General features: G+C 35.9%; 1 long non-coding RNA gene across 1 annotated transcript in view; it reads right to left on the reverse strand.

The window, feature by feature from the left end:
- Positions 1–227: 227 nt before the first annotated feature.
- The window catches only part of LOC112470123, a 194,421-nt gene continuing 188,784 nt past the window's right edge, over positions 228–5,864 (reverse strand). The window contains exon 3 of the long non-coding RNA XR_003042835.1: positions 228–380. This is a non-coding gene — a long non-coding RNA (uncharacterized LOC112470123). The remainder of the gene's footprint in view (positions 381–5,864) is intronic.

Below are 5,864 nucleotides of genomic sequence, written 5' to 3' on the forward strand. Positions count from 1 at the left end.
TCATCATGCTTGTCTATTCTTCCAATATAGAAGCATAACTAATATTTTATATAGTTTTAAGTTTCATGTCTTTTATGAAGTTTCTGAAGACCGTTCTAATCTCCACTGGAAATTCTTTCATTGAATCCTAGAAAGTCTAGTGTAAGGTTTATATAACATAGGCTTTGTGACATAGATATTTGGAGTGATTCATGCTGGTTTTCATAAAATCAAACAATACACTTCAGTAGCTTTACATAGTAGCTGTTTATTTTTCAAAATCCAATGTGGTAGTTGCTGGTTGGGTGTTTCTTCTGGGAATCACTTCTCCATTCAGTAACCAAAGAATGCAAGCTGCTTCTATTTCAGTGACTCCCATTCTGACTACAGAGCTTCCATGCCTGTGATAGGAGAATTGATGGATCATTAAGACATGGGAGTATTTTTACAAGTCAAGGTGGAAAATCGTATATATCATTTTCACCCACATTACACTCATCACAATAGTCACATGGCCCTACTTAGTCACAAGGTGCTTGAATGTAGTCTTCATCTGTTTCCAGGAGGTGAATTAGATGATTTGGTCATTCCCTGGCATTGTCTCTGCCACACATCGCCCCTTCTCTTCAAGCACATACAGTTCAGCTCAGGGAGGCAAGATGACCACAGCAAATGAGAGTATTAACAAAAAGGTATTAACATTTGAGAAAGTTTTCTGGAGTAAATAGGACCTGAACTAGCCATTGTAGGATGAGGAAGATTTTGACGAGTGCTGGGAAATGAGCCCAGCATTGCTGGCTAGGGGTCATATGGGCAAATGTGCAGAGACACGAAAGTGTAGGATGCTTTCTTGTTGGATAGTTGAATTTCTAGGGATCCTTATACTTAACACAGATTGATCTACTGCCCAGCACAGCACATGCTCATCCTCACTAGATATCAATTAACAAATTAATTACCCTCTTCCAGAGGCCCCTTCAGAATTCAAATTAATGCACATTGATTGCTGGGAATTGGCATTATGTTTAGTATAACTACTCGCCATTTTAACATGTACCTTTTATGAAAATGCAGTATCTTCACATGCACACACTTCAGATAAGATGACTTTATTTACTCGGCTTAATAAAATTGTCAGGCAATGCCTTCCTGCTCGTATCTGTAGAACTCATTTTAGTTGTATAATTCTGCTTTTCTAGTAAAAATTTTCACCTCTTCTCTGATTAGTACTCTGATACCGGATTGTATTACTCTTAGCATATTATGACACATATATAACAGAAAAGATTGTTTCAAAGAGTTTTTAATATTTTTAATATGAAAATATGCAAGTATTTACCAAAAATTAAAAAAGTAAACCTCACATATTGACTTAAAATATGCTAAATTTATTTTAGGTACTAAATTTAAGTCATCATTTCACAGAAAAGAGATACATATTTATATTCACTTCTCTAAGATAATACATAACTCATCTTTCTAAAACATGATCTTGCATGGATATCATTTTTAAATGTTACACAATTATAATACATTTCTAGTTTCTCAGTGTCCCTCCTCCTATCTTTTTATTGATAATCTAACAAGTTTCATTCTTGAAAGACTTAAGGAATTTCAGTTACGCTCTTCTGATGTTTTGACATTAGCTCTTATTTTCACATTCCAATCTGGAAAATATCCCAATGGCAACATCAGGCACATGTTTGAGGCAGGCATCTTTCTCATAGTGAGAATTTGCCTATGAATTCTGGTAAGATTACAAGAGCTTTTATTCTGCTTTTAATGTGGCCCTACAGTATTTCATGCACAGACCAGGGTAGAGCAATGAGAAACTTGTTGATTCAGGTTTCTCAGGATTCTAGATTGTCACCTCAGGTGCACATGACAACCAAAGATCTGCTGTTTTCTCGTTCATCCAATGTAGTATGTCTGTTTGGACCAGACCTAATCTTTAGTTTATGCACAGGATGCCTTCAGAGAAGAAATCAGCCAGAGATGTTTAGTTGTCTTTGAAACAGGCTTCTCTTGAATTTCAATTAATTCAGTCTGTTTCTTTCAGCACTGTCTAATTTTTTAGTTTTATGAAGTTATCCAGCTGATATTTGTTGCTTCAGTGATCCATTATACGTTACCTAGAAGCAAAGTCCTCCACCTGAACTTCAAGGGCTGATATTTATTAGAGCCGAAACCAAGGGCTTTCTATATATACTCATTAATTTTTCTATGTTATCTCATCTTCCTAAGACTCTTATATTTACAACTCAGGCCCCTTTTCTAAGTTATAGATTGTTATATACAACTGTTTATTTAATCTCTTGACTTAGATGTTAAAAAAGCATCTCAAATTCTCTAAGTCCACAATGGATCTCGTAGGTATTACCCCTCAAAGAGATCTGGTAAATGATACCAACATTAAGTTGTATAAATTAGAAGCATATAAGTTATCTTAGCTATCTCTTTCTATACAGTTCTCTATATCTAGTACACTGCCAATTATTGATAATTTTACTAAGTATCTCCTAAATCTATTGTTTACTATATATTGCTGCCACTAAATCACTCACCTGGAGTGTTGCAGGAGCCTCTTCCTTCTTGCCTTCTTCCAATTCATTATTCAGAGAGTGACTATTCTTTCACAAAAACTAAATCTAATTTTGTCACTTTCCTGCTTAAAATTTTTTGACTTCCCATTTACTGTAAAATTCTTAATAAACTTTTAAGTTCCCACCTATATATCTAGGTTTGTTTTGCAAGTCTCTCTCTTTCACACTCTATTTTCCATCCACAGTAGAATTAAGCTTCTTAGTTATAAAAGAGAGTAGTATAATTACCCCACATATACCCATCACCCAGCATTAATGATTGTCACCTCGTTACTCATTTCACCCGAAATCCCAGACAGCATACTAGTGAATTGATAAATATGTCAGTATGAATCTCTAATTTATCTCTTTAAAAAAAAAATCCCAAAATCATTTTCAAATAAAACCATTAATAATCATTTTATTTTAGTAGAATCAAATATGTACTCAGTGTCTATTTCTGTCTCTACTTCTCTTTTTTTTTTTTTTTGGATCAAGGTAAGGTCCATACATCTATAAGACTCTTAATATATCGATTTTCTATATAATCATTGTCATTAATTTTTTTTTTTAAATCTAGCTTATTTGCTCTGTAAGGTTTCCTGTAGTCTGAATCTTGCTGAATACATAGCCATGGTGTTGTTTAATGTGTTCCCCCTTCCCCCTATATAAATTTAGTTTTAGCGGCTTTTTCAGATTCACATTCAATTTTTGACAGGAAACATAGCTGGTTTTGTATACTTCCATCAGGAGTTTCATAATTTCAGTTGTCTATTTTTGGAAGCACAACAGTTATTAATTAATGACAAGTAATCAGTTATTGTCATTATTGTTTTAATGCTATTTCTGCCAAATGAGATCAAAATTCAACAGGTGCATAAAACAATTCTGTATATTTACCACTGAAACCCATGTGACTGGCGTAGTATCAGGCACAAATATTTTCAATACTTATTTAATTAAATGAATCAATGAGTCTGTATTCTATAATTTGCATTTTACGTATTTAGGACTCCAAACCAATCTTGACGTGCTGCCTCAAGAGGCCTGTGCCCATCACTTTCATAGCTAAATGTGATCTGCAGAAGCCTTGGCATATAAAGTTTCTGTACAAACCTCTGCACTAAGAGAGGGTCAAACTCCAGCATGACTTCCAGCAGCGTAAGGCTGTGTCCCTAGGATGACCCTATGCCTGAGAACGCTCCATGCTTCTAGGACAATTTACTGTTTGTTCTAGCCAACACCAGACAATAGGCCCTCGACCTTCCTTTCTTAGAACATTTACTAAAAAGATCTTATGGTTATGAATCCTTCTGTCTTTTTGAGATATTCATGTATCTCCTCCAGTTCAGGAGTGTCTTTCTGAAGGACCTGAAAGCCATTCCTCTGAAACATAATCATCAGGAAGGATAGGGCCTCTGTCTCCAATCTCTGAGGACAGGATCTCAACTTCAGTAACTACCAGCAAGCACAGCCACATTTACACTGACCAATCCTTTTTAAATTTCTCACTTATCTATATCTATTGAGGTCCTATTTGCCCTACATCCCCTTCCTTTGTCCATTCTCTCTTTAAAAGGCCCAGTTACCTCTGCCCAAATCTAACCAGAGCTCAGATCTTTCCCCTATTGTCAGAATAAACTCTGTAGTCATCACTTGAACCAAAGTCTAGCTGTGTTTATCTTTGACACAGGCTAAAATTATGTCATAGTTTATCCTGAAGAAGTTCTGATATGGTTCTAAGTCTACATAATTAACCCCATCATTTCATGTGCTAGGGATTTATGAGCTAATGTGCTTTCTTAAAACTTATAAACCTGCAATTTCATCTTCCTGTAGCTGGTTATGGGAATATGCTCAGTATGCTTCTTAGCTATAGCATTTTCTACCCAAACTAGACCAAAGACCTTTTTATTTTTTATCTCTGTCTAATGCTAAGCTGACTAAATATGAGCAGATCGTGGTCCTCTAGGAAAAGGTTTATGATGTGAGGGCCCCATTTTGGTTTAGAGTTAAGTAAGCTCAGTTAAATCTAAGGCTGTTTTTCTTTATTTAGCAGATCATTTCCATAAATTCAGATGTAAGTTTTTGTGTCTTTATTGCTTTTATTTTACTTTTTGTTATTTGAGCCACACAGTGGCAACTTACACAAAACTAATCTTTCCTAACCTCTAACTAGCTATCACTTATACTTTTCCCTTCATTTTCTCAGCTTGCAATAGAAGGTTCAAATTCAGAATAGGTCTAGTACTATACAACTGTAGGGCAATTCCACATTAAGTTGATAAATCATTCAGGCAGAACTCCTTTATCAAAAATACATTTACTTAAATCACAGTTTGCTTTGTGTGCAGAGGCACTAGGTTGGTTATGTAGCACTTACTAAAAAAATTTATCAAACCCAGATTTGTTTGAATGTACCAAAATATAGCCCATAGTAAAATGAAATAAAACATTCTATTTCTGGGGAATACAATGTTGGATAAAATATGATTATAACTCATCATCATATCATAAATGCTGAGTTCAATAGTGAAATAATTCCTGGTGTATTTCAAAATAGATATAATAAACCAAACTTAATATATATTTTGTTATAACTCTTGATTTAAAAGTGGTCGATATTGTCTACTACTGCCTGCACCTTCTCGCTAGGTCTCTCTTCTGCTGGTGAATTGATGGCAATCTCATATAGTGGAGATAAAGCCTTTGGTTTTGACCTGAGTTCCTAACTGAACTTCCTTGCTGGTGTCCCAGCAAATAGAGGTGGGCATTTTTTAAGTAAATAGATACTTTTTTGCTAGATAGGTGTTAGGCAAGCTTGGCCAATATTGTTCCATTAAAGCATGTAAGAGAAATTATTTTTAGCCTATAGTAGCCCTAAGAATTCTCTTAGCAGACTTCCCACTACACAGAACATAAGTGGACTAGGGCCCAGACTGCTGCTCTCTGAAATCCATCTCTGTTTGTGCTGAGGCTACATTTTAGGGGGACTTCTCCTGGACAGAACACAGCAGGTATACTCAAGTAGACCCATTTCTGTGACACCCAAGACCCTGTGACTGCTGCCAAGGCCTTGCTGGACATTCCTGGGACTATCTAGGCCACTTCCACCCAAGTTTCTCTCTCTTTCATACAAAGTCAGCATTATAACTCTAGGCTTCCCTGGCTCCCTCTCTATTTCCCCCTTTTTGTCCCCTCTAAAACACTTGCATACTTATTCTGGTCTTGGTGCCTGCTGTCTGAGGAGTAACACATAGCCCCTACTCTACTGCCCTCTCTGAACTGGGATTACTGGGACTC

This window comes from Pteropus alecto, unplaced genomic scaffold (genome assembly GCF_000325575.1).
Source record: "Pteropus alecto unplaced genomic scaffold, ASM32557v1 scaffold177, whole genome shotgun sequence".
NCBI lineage: Eukaryota > Metazoa > Chordata > Mammalia > Chiroptera > Pteropodidae > Pteropus > Pteropus alecto.